Raw genomic sequence first — 13,243 nt, 5'->3', positions numbered from 1 at the left:
TCCCATGGGAGGATCAAAGTGTTTGGCTTAGCATGTATTTGCAAGCTCAGTCAGCCACTTAAATGGTTAAATTTCAGAAATTTAGATAGGAAGATGATATATATTTTTTATTTTCAAGACAATATCTTTAGGATTCTCTAGGAAAGTCTTTAATACAATTGAATTTGAACAACATGCTTTAATAGAATGTGCCATTGGTTATGGCAAGGTTAATTCTGAATAAAAAATAAATTTAGAATGAATGTGAAACAATATTTACTAGCTAATAACAGGAAGAAATACAAAGACAATACAGCTGAAATAATAATCCAAGTCCAGAGCTACCAAAGAATCCTGTATAGTAAAATTCAGCAATATGCTTAGCTAACAAAAGCTATTGTCCTCCATTCCCAAGTTCCATGCCCCAGGGTAATCCCACTGATATTCTTTGGATGAATTTCCAAAAAATAGTATTCTTGGTTTCCCTTCTTAACCAGTAGGCTCCAGTGATTATCAGCCTTATAAATTGGAGAACACTGTAAATTCCCTTATACTTTAGTTTCAAAATCACCTACTTCTAAAAAGTATATGATAAGTACTGGCAAGAAAGAGACAATAAAATAAATTACCTATCCAGAAAGGCTGGGAATAGCTGGAAATGATTCCAGGGCTTTCCCTTGCCTCCTCTTTCCAAGTTTTCTCAGCGTAGTGGTGCCAAAGAGCATAGGAGTTAAAGTATAAATCTCTCCTGCAGGGTAACACTGTAGTTCTATAGAGGAAACCTTTTACGCTGATCAGCTTTAAAGCTGTTTTAATAGTCACAGTAAGCCATTCATATTTTCATGCTAATTTGACCGTAAGTATTTCTCAATAAATGTGTCTTGATATGGCTCATAAAACAGCTTATCTTAGATGCCATAATATGTGTTATATTTGTCTTTAAATGCCACCCCTTCACCCTTTCTTGAAATGTGATCATTATACTCTCCATTACACAAGCATCTCCATTTCTTTTACTATTTTTTGGTACTTATTTTAATAACTGGGAATGCTCCAGATTATCTTTTTGGAACAAATGTAAATGTCTTTAACTCTCAAGATCCTTTCTTATATATGTCATATAGTACAAAGTTTATTGGACTGGACTTCAGGAGGTCCAGTTTAAATCTCAGTTTAGCCTAGGAAATCATAGCCCTCTATTTACTACAAAAAGAAATGATTAGACTAATCTCTCATGGTCTTTCTGATGCTCACTTTATTCTTTCCACATCATAGCACACTTTGCTCTTGGGTCCTGTTCTTTAAGTACTTTCCGGTTTCCATTCCTTATATGATAACTATGTTTCAGCTGGTGCTCGCTAAAGGAAATGAGAAATCATTGACAGCCTATAATGGACAATAAGACTTCTGGAATTCCCAGAAGAATGGGTGGCCTCTTGAGACTTGAGAATGACCTCTCTCCCTATGAGTCTAGGCCTTAGCATCTTTTGGGTCCTCTATTATATGATACAGTTTGCTTATGTAATTATCTTCTTCATTTTTACCTAATTTACCTTCTCCTTGAAGTGAGGTCATTCACAAGTGAATCCCCAGCTCTTAGCACAATGAATGACACATGGCAGGTGCTTAATGCATAATAGTTGATAAGTGAATGAATGAATGAATGTCAGATGCAGACTTGGAAGCTGCTTCCCACAGTTCCCTCCACACGTAAAGCATTCCTATTTCCCTGACTCACTGTGTGCTCTCAAGTGCCTGAAACACATGACACTGCGGTCTGTGAGAGGCTGTTTGTGGGACAAAAACACGGTATTAAATAACACTGAATCACAGAGTAAGAAAATTCCTTCCATTCAGGTTCTCTTTCCATCCCTCTGATTATTTCCAGGAGAAGAAATAGTTTGGAAATAGTAGGTCTTTAACACCTGCCGAACAGTTGCTAATTTTCCTTTACAACAAAGAGTGGATCAAGCTTCAGGCTCAGAGCTTCCCACTGCAATACTATCTAGATGAAATTTATTATCTTTATTTCACTGTATTTATTTTCATAGTTCCATTCTATTTATGGATTACCTACCAGTTTTTCATTGAAAGTAGCAATATAAAGTTTTCTTTAAAATATTTTAAAGATTTTTTTTTTTGATGTGGACCATTTTTAAAGTTTTGTCAAATCTGTTGCACCACTGCTTCTGCTCTACGTTTTGGTTTTTTGGCTGCAAGGCATGTGGGACTTTAGCTCCCTGACCAGGGATCGAACCTGCCCCCCCTGCATTGGAAGGCGAAGTCCCAACCACTGGACCGCCAGGGAAGTCCCTTTAAAATATTTTAAAGCAATAAATAGAAGTTGCTTTAAAGAAAATGTTAGTTGGTACACAGATACAGGCAGAAATCTTGAGGGTGGCATACAAATGATTGGGATTTGGGAAACTAGATTACTTCATCATTCTTTTCTTTATTTTAAAGACTGTAATTAAAACGATTTTCTCTCCAACTGTTTGTCTCTAGAAGTCATTGCAGTGAAGAATTACCTACTGAAGGCTTAAATCGAGTGGAAACTATTTCTAATTTAATACGCTGAATTATTCGTATCCTGTCTGAACCATATGGCTGTATATTATATTGTTTTTCCATATTGTTTAAATTTAACTGATTCCAATATTAAGTCTATAAACTGAAGAATCAACATCTCAGAGGAATGTGAGCAACCCGATGGAAGTGACTGGCTGAACCAGCTTTGTATTCCCCATCCTTAGTGCTGCATCTTGCCCATTTAATGTATTCAGATATTTGTTAAGTGAATGAATGGGTGGATGGTTATAGTGAATGGAGCTGCAGGGATGTCTTTGGTTGATATCTCTTATAGTCAAGCAACGTGTTGTCCTCAAGAAAGGACTTTGAAGATTTTGTAGTAACATGATAGAGGGAAAGACATAAATCTTTACAAATCCAAATTTGAATTTCAGTTCCGCCACTAATAACTTATACAACCAAGAAGAAATTATTTTAGCTTCTGAGAATCACTTCTCACTTCACCTGTAGAGTTGCTGTAAATCTTAAACATGATTGAAATATTTGTAAAATATGTCAAGTAGGGGGTTTTGGTTGCAAACCACAGACACTGAGGATGGCTAAATTAAGCAAAAAAGGAATTCATTGGAAGGATATGGAGAAGGTCACAGACTTGAAGAGAAAGCTGAAGAACCAGGCTTTGTCGGACCTGACGCAAGGTAGCTTCAGGGATCAAGGTAGCCTGAGCTAAGGGATAAAGTCCCTTGAATGCTATTTTCTCATTTTTATAAGAACTTAATTTTTTATTTCAAATTTTTTTAAAAAGTAATACCTCTCTAGGCAGAAAATTCTAAGGCAATTATCAGTACTGATAAAGTGACTGTTCTAGTCCCTTGAGAATAGGATAAGCAGGAAACACCTGAGTTCTTGTTTTAGTTCAGCCATTTCCCTCAAGGCTTAGTAAAATTGTTTAACATTTCTTTTTCTCTTTCCTGATCTCTCACTGATCAATTTTACTGTTTACAGAATTCCAGTAACTCTGAAAACTTGAAGAAAATGTGAAAAAGGAATAGGATCTCAGTCTGTCACTAGAAATGATACTGTTAGCCTAGGACGGGAACTTGAGGGTTTCATTCACTTTTATCAAATCTCCCACCTTTTTCTTTAGTGGTCGCTCCCCACATTTGGGAGTCATACAGCCAAAGACTACCATACCAAGCCAAAGGAAAATTGCAAGTCTTTTGTTTATTAACAGTGCAATACAGAGGTGTAATAAGTTAGGGGAAGGTGGTGAAAGTGGTCCAGTCCTTCAGGGAGGAGTATTTTATCACTGACATTGTTTAGAATCACCAGCACATGGTGATGATACAAAGCAGAACAGCTTTGAGTTGTCATTTTTATTGCCTTAAATTCTCTACGGACACTATTACTTGCACCCAGGGCAGACAAGTCCCACCGCCCCACCTCACTGGCAGGCCATTCATGCAATGCAATTTATTTGAACCTAAAACCGTTTGTTTCTCTTTGGAGAAAGAAAGAAGGGAGAATGGGACAGGTTTTAGCTGGCTCAATATGGATCATAAGGAAAAATAGAGCTGAAATAGGCAAAAATGAAGAAGGTTCATTTATAAAAAGAGTTTCCTTCAGTAACCATAGATATGTTTGACTTAGTACGTTAATGATGTAGGACAGATCTAAAAGAACATCTGGCACGTCCATGCATGTGTGGGTTCACAGAATACTTGCTATACGTTGGTTAGTTGGTCGGTTGGTTGGTTTTAAGAAACCTGGAAAGGCAATATCCCTAGGCTCAGAAAATCTGAGTATATTATCAGGAGGAAAAATGAGGAACTGTTTTAAATGAAAGGGGGTAGAGAGAGATTAAGAAACTTAATGCTAGAAGAACATTTTCCTATTCCCTGTAATATGATTTCTGAAAACAAATTGACTTTTCCTTTTTCTAAGGCTAATCAAGAAAAAACAAAAGACTTTTCTGTACAATATTTAAAACATATTTAAGCAGGCTGCAAAAAAACCTCCTCTGGCTCTGGCCTAGGGATTTTCATTTCATACATTATTCAGTACTGCTCGCTTTGGATACAGCGCAATTTGTAGCAGTTTTCTCTACTGCACTCATTAGCACCAAATATTTACACTTTGTGGGAATGGATAGATAGATAGATAGATAGATAGTTTTGTTTCCGAGTAAATTTTTTTATTGAAGTATGGTTGATTTACAGTGTTGTATTAATTTCTGCTGTACAGCAAAGTGATTCAGTTATACATGTATACATTCTTTTTTATACTCTTTCCCATTATGGTTTATCACAGGATACTGAATATAATTCCTTATGCTATACAGTAGGACCTTGCTGTTTATCCATTCTGTATATAATAGCTTACATCTGCTGACCCCTGCCTCCCACTCCACCCCTCCCCCTAGTAAATTTTGAAAGTGACTGGAAGATATTTATATTTATTTATTTTATGTATTCTTTTAAAGATATATAAAATACAGTAAGATACTTTAAATTTTTTAAAGGGCAAAAGGAAGAAAATCTTTTTATCCATTTTCCCAATGACTAATTATGTTGAGATTATTTTCAGGTGTTTATTGGTCATTTATACATTACTTTAGAGAAATGTCTATTCAGGTCCTTTGGCCATTTTTTTTTTTTAATAAATTTTTTAAAATTTATTTATTTATTTTTGGCTGTGTTGGGTCTTCGTTTCTGTGCGAAGGCTTTCTCTAGTTGCGGCGAGCAGGGGCCACTCTTCATCGCGGTGCACGGGTCTCTCACTGTTGGGGCTTCTCTTGTTGCGGAGCACAAGCTCCAGACGCGCAGGCTGAGTAGTTGTGGTTCACGGGCTTTGTTGCTTCGCGGCATGTGGGATCTTCCCAGTCCAGGGCCCGAACCCGTGTCCTTGCATTGGCAGGCAGATTCTCAACCACTGCACCACCAGGGAAGCCCCCTTTGGCCATCTTTTAATTGGGTTTTTTGTCCTTTTGTGTTGCATTGTATGAGTTCTTATATATTTTGGATCTGAGACCCTTATCTGATAAATTATTTGAAAATATTTTCTCCGATTCTGTGGGTTTTCTTTTTTACTTTCTTGATAGTGTGCTTTGATGCACAAATTTTTTATTTTTACGCAGTTCAGTTTATCTGTTTTTTCTCTTGTTACATATGCCTTGGTATGATATTTAAGAAACCATTGCCTAATTTCAGATCAGGAAGATCTATACCTCTGTTTTGTTCTAAGCATTTTATAGTTTTAGTTCTTACATTTGGGTCTTTGATTCATTTGGAATCAATTTTTGTATATTATGTGAGGTAGAGGTCTAAATTCATTCTTCTGCATTTGGATATACACTCGTCCTTAGGACCATTTGTTTAAAAGATTTTTTTTTTGGCTGCACCATGCGACTTGTGGGATCTTAGTTCCCCGACCAGGGATTGAACCCGGGGCCACAGCAGTGAAAGCACCGCGTCCTAACCACTGGACTGCCAGGGAACGCCCTTTTTTATTGAATAGATTTTCTTTTTAAGATAATTTTTTCTTTATTTAATGGTCTTGACAGTGTTGTCAAAATCAGTTGACTGGAGATGGAGAGGTTTATTTCTGGATGAAAAGTCTTATTCGTTGTTCTGTATGTCTACCATTATGCTAGTACCACACTGTTTTGTTAAATTGACTTGAACCTGTAGGTCAATTTAGGGAATAATGCCATCTTAGCAATATTAAGTCTTTCAATCCATGAACACAGAATGTCTTTCCATTTCTTTAGATCTTTAAAAATTTCTTTCAGTGATGTTGTATAGATTTCAGCATACACATCTTTTACCTCCTTGGTTAAATTTACCCCTAGGTATTTTTTTGATGCTATAGTAAATGGAGCTGTTTAGTCGATTCCATTTTCAGATAGCTCATCGCTAGTATATAAAAATAAAACTGATTTTTTAATGTTGAACTTGTATCTTACAACTTCACTGAATGTGGTTTTTAGCTCAGATTGTGTGTGTGTGTGTGTGTGTGTGTGTGTGTGTGTGTGTGTTCTTTAGGGTTTTCCATATATAAGATCATGTCATCTACTAACAGAGACAGTTTTACTTCTCCCATTCCAATATGGATGCATTTTATTTCTTTTTCTTGACCAATTGCTCTGGCTAGAACTTTTGGTACAATGATGGATAGAAGTGGTGAGAGCAGACATTCTTTCCTTATTTCTGATATCAGAAGAGATAATCTGCAAGTTCCTTCTAGCTCTATATTTGACTTGCAACAGTCCTGTAACCCTTCCTTCTTCATTTATTTTTTCATCATTCTGCCTTATTCTGTCTACTTACAATCAGGTCAAAAGAAAGGAAGATTAGTATGAGATATGAGAGCACAAGCAGGTCACTGAAATGGACAAAAGTACCCATATTTGGGAAGCTGAGTTGTGAGTTTTCCTTCTTATGAATAGCAATAACTTAAAATAGTCACAACAGTTTTACTGAATTTCATGTCTGATAAATGTTAACAATCTGTTTCTGCCTAGGTGATGCCAGTCCTTTTTAATATATACCTAACATCTACCCAGTGACCAAGAAGCAGCTTTAGGTTACTTCTGAAAATGAAATTTTGAGAAATTGTTGAAAAGCTTAATAAACATGAGGGCTTGTGACCATTTAAAGCAAACTGGAGGGAGTAACCTCAGCCCTTTTCGTGTTGTTCACTCTTAAGGCTCTTTTGTCAAGAATTGAGTGGCTTTATATTTATAGAAGAAAATAATCACCTCCTACTTTTCATCAGAAGCATTTATTCTCTGGAGTTTCTAAGAAAGTAGTAAAATGTATAGAAATTCAAGTCTAATGGAGAACTTCAAGACTTTAGGATTATTCCGATTAAATTAATAGAACAGAAGACTAGATGGCTTGAGGATGTATATGTTTATTCCCGTTTAGTACACAAAAAAGATGCTGCTAAATCACAAGCAGATGCAGATGTTCTGAAAATGGAAAACTTTCTGTTACTAGAGGCTTTAAATTTTGGTGTCAGCATAACAAAAACTCAAAAATTTATCTGACAGTTTAGAGCAGTCAGCCCATTAGAAAGACACCTGCACCAGTCTTAAGCCTTTTGGGAAAAAAAGCTCTCAAACTATAGCCTTCGTCCGAATTTACCTAACGGATTTGTTAAAATACAGATTTCTGGGCCCTAATCCCCAGAATTTCTGGCATAGTAGTAGGTATGGATGGGACCCAAGAATTTGCATTTCTAACAAGTTTCCAGATGGTGTTGATGATAGTGGTTTGGGAACCACTAGCCAGAGCAAGTGGCATCTCAAATGAGCCATGAAGAAATATGCAGGAATTAGCTAAATTAGGTGTTTGTATTGATGGAGGGAGGGGCAGTACAGGAAGCTGAGGGCAAATGTTCAGATAGAGGACACCTGCATATAGTCCACAGGGACCCACAGGACCCTAGGAAGGGAAGAATAGTGAGAGATGAGCATGCTGAAGCAAGGAGGAACCAATTTTTAAAGGCGTTTTACCATCGTAAGGTAGCTAGGATTTGGGTGGAGAGCCACAGAAGGACTGTAAACAGGAGAGAAACATGCTCAGCGTGCAGTTTAAGAAGATCATTGTGGCTTTAGCATACAGTGTGGACTGAAGGTGGGCAAGACCAATAAGGAGACTGGTTAGGAAATTACTGAGGACAGAGGTTGATGACCAGGAGCTATATAGTGGCAGTGAAAATGGAGAAAAATAGAAGGATCTGAAAGATATTTAAGAGGTAGAAATTAAGTTCTTAATCATGCATTTGGTGTCTGGAATGTAAATGAGGGAGAAGTATCAAAGTTCATTCCTAGGTTTCTGCTTTGAGCAATTAACTGGTACTGGTCATTGAGACAGGTGACACAGTGGGTTAGAGGAGAGAGGAGTGGAGAGAGTGACGATTTTATTTGGGGAACCTGTTGATGTCCCGTAGGTCACTGAGTATACAGATCTTGAGCTCAGGACAGTGATCTAAACCGAAGTTACGGATCTGCGACTCACCAGCATGTACATAATTGAAGCAGAATTGTGGATGGAATTTCCCAGGTATAATCTGTAGAGCAAGAATAGAAGGTGACTAAGTTTAGGAGATCCTTGAGGAACACTATTATTTAAGGGGAAGACTGAGGCAGAGGACTCTGACAGAGACTAAAAAGCTGCTGACAGGAGTAGGCAGAGAGTCAAGAGAATGTGACATAATGGAAGCCAAGTGCCTCCGCCACGCCAAAAGCTGGAGAGAGATCAAGTTAAATAAGGAGTAACAACATCAATTAGATATTTGAAGCAGATAATCGATAACCTAAGTACAAGTCCTTACAGTGGAGTTTTATGAGCTCAAACTAGAAATGTGGAACGTGGAAAAGTAGAGGCAGACATATAGTGACAGCCAATTCCTTTTTTTTTATCATTTCAACATGATTTCTATGAATTTCTCTACTATTAATAATGAGAACTGAATATATACTTTAAATATACCTTTTTATATTAAATTCTGGAAATTTTTTGCAGTCCTCTTGTATACATTACCGCTTTCCTTTAGAATAGTGAAACCTTCTGAACAGATGGTAGCTTAAAATTTTATCTGTGAAAAAAGTAGTAGGAAAAGTAATCGATATAAGATTGCATTTTTTCTACAGCTGTATTTCATATAAAAGCGTGTCTAAGGATTTCATTTTTAGAACTTGGTTTCTAGGCAGTGAACCCTAGACTAACAGCTCATTTTTTAAAGATATAGCAGAATTTTCTCATTTTATTTTAAGGCAATCCTAGAAAAATGCATCTTATTCCATTTTACAAAAACCAATATCCTGAAATGCTTAGATTGCCATGCAGAGTTGTGTTATTGTATTTTCTAGTGTTTGAAAGCCCGTAAAAGCAGTAACAAGAGACTCATGAGGGCTCTGCTTTGGCTTTTCCTCTCTGGAAATGAGATTTGGGGATCTATGACAATCTTGAGTTCTCAGATTTTACAGTAAATACCCATGGGGTCATCTGGAAAGCATGAAAATTTCTGATAATTTAGAAGTTGGATTTCTTGATTAAAAGACTACCATACTGGGATCATATAGACTTCCTCTGCAAATGACAAACTCACCTGGTTAAGAAGTATTTTAAAGATAGTTATTTTAAAAATTCAATATTTCCTCTCATTGAGGTTTAGAGTTTCTATGTGAAAATCTTCAAGTATCAGAAAAATAAATGATTTCCCACATATTGGCCATGGAAAGAAAATATAAATCATTACTATTTTTCTCTGAAGCAATGGTTCTCAACCCAGTGAAACCCTTCGCAGTAACTTGAAAAATCCCTAGGCGTCCCTGTGGGTTGAAAAAAAACTTCCCTTCTTGCCAAACGTTTCCACCCACTGTCTCTCAAAGACAACGTACATTTCCCTGCTTTGTACTTTGTTATGTGATTCCCTTCAGCTAGAATGTCTCCTTATATCTTCTCCACTTTCCTCTATTTCTACCTACTGATATCCATCAAGACCCAGACCAAATAGCACCTATTCTATTAGGTTCCTGGACTTACTAACTACACACAACAACATATAATATATGCTGTTTTATATGGTAGCTATTTACATAGCTTACATTGTAAGCTTACATTGTAAGCTTCTGGAAGACAGGAATCACATCTTATGCCTTCCATGTTGTCTAGTATGATACCTCGCATATGGTTGTCACTACATAAACCTTTGTTCATTATAATTACATTTCAGATATTCAAATATAGTCAAGCTAGAATTTGGAACAATTCTCTCTTTTTCTTTTGGCCCTAGCCAAAATATAGAAGACCAGAAAAATGGTTCAGATTCCCTCTTTTGAGATCCTAATCATTCAAAATTTAGAATTCATCCAGGTACAACCAGAAACAATTACGTGCACATAGTGGCTACAGGTTTCTCCTACAAAAAATAAGATTGGCACTGGCAAAAACACTAGTTTTCCAAGAAATTTCTCTCATTCCTAGGATAGAGTTTTTGAATCTTGATCTGCTGATTTTAGTAGAAGCCTTCTTAATGGATTAGTGATTGGTCAATTAATGAATAAAGTTTTTTAAAGTAGAAAGGGGTTAAAGAAGTGTATAGATACTGTAATTTAAGATACAAATAATCACTCACCAATATTTTTGAAGTAAGTCCTCTTCCTTGACTGTGGCTCTAATCGTTCTCTTTGTAGCATAAATCACTGCAATGTATTATCTATTATTCATAGTTTTGGTTCTTTAAGTAGGAGTGAGAATCTAAAGAGTTTTTGTTTGTTATTTTGAGGTAATCTGAGTGTAGACTCCTTCTGGATTTTGGTTTGTTGACCACCGCAATATATTAAAATTTTCCTTACTTTCCCCTAAGTTAACAGTTCTTTTAGTGACTCACCTTTATGGAGTCCTTCCAAAGCATTCAAAATAGAACTTTGTACAAATGTCTCCTTTGCTTACACAGTCAATTTAGTTAACTTATATAAAATGATAACAAATACTCTTTTATCACTTATATGTGGAATCTAAAAAATAAAACAAACGAATGTATATAACAAAACAGAAACAGACTCACAGATACAGAGAACAAACTAGTGGTTACCAGTGGGGAACAGGAAGGGGGGAGGGGTAAGTTAGGGGCATGGGATAAGTGATACAGACTACTATGTATAAAATAGATAAGCAACAAGGATGTATTGTGCAGCACAGGGAAATATAACCATTATTTTATAATAACTTTAAATGGAGTATGATCTATAAAATATTGAATCACTATGTTGTATGCCTGAAACTAATATAATATTACAAATCAACTATCAAGAAAAAAAGATGATAACAGTGGGCATAATCTGGGGACAAGTACAACTGATTCTTAACAAGTAGCGATTCAACTAGTTGGAGCAAAAGTGAGGCATACTGGAGAGAGGCATTGTGTTCGCTGCCAGTACTAGCATTCAGCATGACACGGGCCATACTCAGTATGTTTCACCCGGGGAATGGAAAGTAACTGCTAATCTGGTGAACTACAGATCTTCCTTGACTTTCAGTGGAGTTATGTCCAGGTAAACCCATTGTAGATTGAGAATATCTTAAAGTCGAGAATGCATTCAGTACCTCTAACATCATAGCTTAGGCCAGCCTACCTTATCCGTGCTCAGAACACTTACATTGGCCTCCACTTGGGCAAAATCATCTAACACAAAGTCTATTTTATAATAAAGTGTTGAATATCTCATGTAATTTATTGAATACTGTACTGAAAGCGAAAAACAGAATGGTCGAATGAGTACAGCATGGTCATAAGTGGGTCAGTTGTTTACCCTTGTGACCGTGTGGCTGCCTGGGAGCTGCAGCATCAGGAGAGAATATCGTACCACATATCACTAGCCCCGTAAAAGATCAAAATTCAAACTCGAAGTACAGTTTCTACTGAATGCTTATCACTTTATGCCATCATAAAATCGTAAGTCGAACCATCTTAAGTTGGGGACTATCTGTAGTTAAATGGTGAGTAAAGTGATCTTCTTTTGTACTCTTACTTTATACTAATACCTTTCTGACATTGTTCCACATAAAAATTGAGGATAAGTATTTTATTCAGAATTAAATAACCATGCTGTGTGTTAGGTGAAGGACAGTGGGGTTAAAGATATGCAGGGGGGAAGGATAAATAAGAATCTGCTAGAAAATAACTTTCTTTACTGGATGTGTTATGTTAATTTGAAAGAGCTATCAAAGCCCAGCATTGAGAGAAAAAATAGTAAAATACGTCTAGGTTATTTCAGGTGTGTATGTTTCATTTCCATATTTATAATGACTTTTATGAAGAGTGCATATGAATATTTCATTTAAAATGTTGAAAGAATCAGAGCAGGAAATAGAAAAGTTGGGAAGATGAATTCATTTTTGCCTTTGGGGAATTGATTATGGATACCCTTATAGCATCATAAACTACTCATGGTAGTTTATGTCAAACCACAATATTGTGACCTAAAATATCAGAATGAGAATGCGGAGTTAAAATCAGCTAAGAATATTTTGGAGATGAAATTAAACAAAGGATGGCTGGAAAGATCCCTATAGTAAGGTTGGATTTTGTCTTCACACCATTTTTAGAGATGGAGCAGTTCTTAGATATCATGTCATCCAGTAGGTCTCAACTCTGGTTGTGCATTTGAGTCATATATACAGGAAAAAAAAAAATTTTTTAAAATTGCTGCATTTCTTATAGGTCATATCCTCTTCCTTAATGCAATAATCTTATTCAGGGTTATTTAAATACCCTTCGTACTTATTTTTGGTAATGTGACAAAATGACTATAAAAGGAGGCTATATAAAATGATTTTTCAGAAAATACCTTTTATAACATTCTACTGTAAAAAAAAAATAACTGGTTTAAGGAAGTCTTTGACTTAGTATAATATTGTAAAACCCAACTTCTCACTTTTAGGACTATTTTTTGATCCCTCAGAAACCCTGTTTGAGCAATGTTTGCCTGTGGATCTTTCTAAGGTCCCGAGAATTTTTCTTGAAATATTAAAACATACTCAAAAGAATTCCATCCTACACAAATCTGTTGACTCACTGACCCCTAAGGCAGGATATTTGTTCTGCTATTGGAAGGTAAGCTGGAATGAAATTCAGTCGAAGTATAGGCAACACTGCTGTTTGTTTTTTATGTTAAAACTCTGCCTAAGTAGGTTTGGGTGGGTTTAAATTTCACCTAGAAAAA

The 13,243-nt window shown here is 36.2% G+C and overlaps 1 protein-coding gene across 1 annotated transcript in view; it reads left to right on the top strand.

Moving 5' to 3' along the window:
* The window catches only part of GPR158 (G protein-coupled receptor 158), a 319,600-nt gene that overhangs the window by 277,968 nt on the left and 28,389 nt on the right, over positions 1-13,243 (top strand). The window lies entirely within an intron of this gene.

Source organism: Monodon monoceros, unplaced genomic scaffold (genome assembly GCF_005190385.1).
Source record: "Monodon monoceros isolate NGI ecotype Baffin Bay Population unplaced genomic scaffold, NGI_Narwhal_1 Super_Scaffold_21, whole genome shotgun sequence".
In the NCBI taxonomy this organism is placed as follows: domain Eukaryota; kingdom Metazoa; phylum Chordata; class Mammalia; order Artiodactyla; family Monodontidae; genus Monodon; species Monodon monoceros.
The sequence above is the reverse complement of the archived record's forward strand: the minus strand, read 5'-3'. Positions and strand labels throughout refer to the sequence as shown.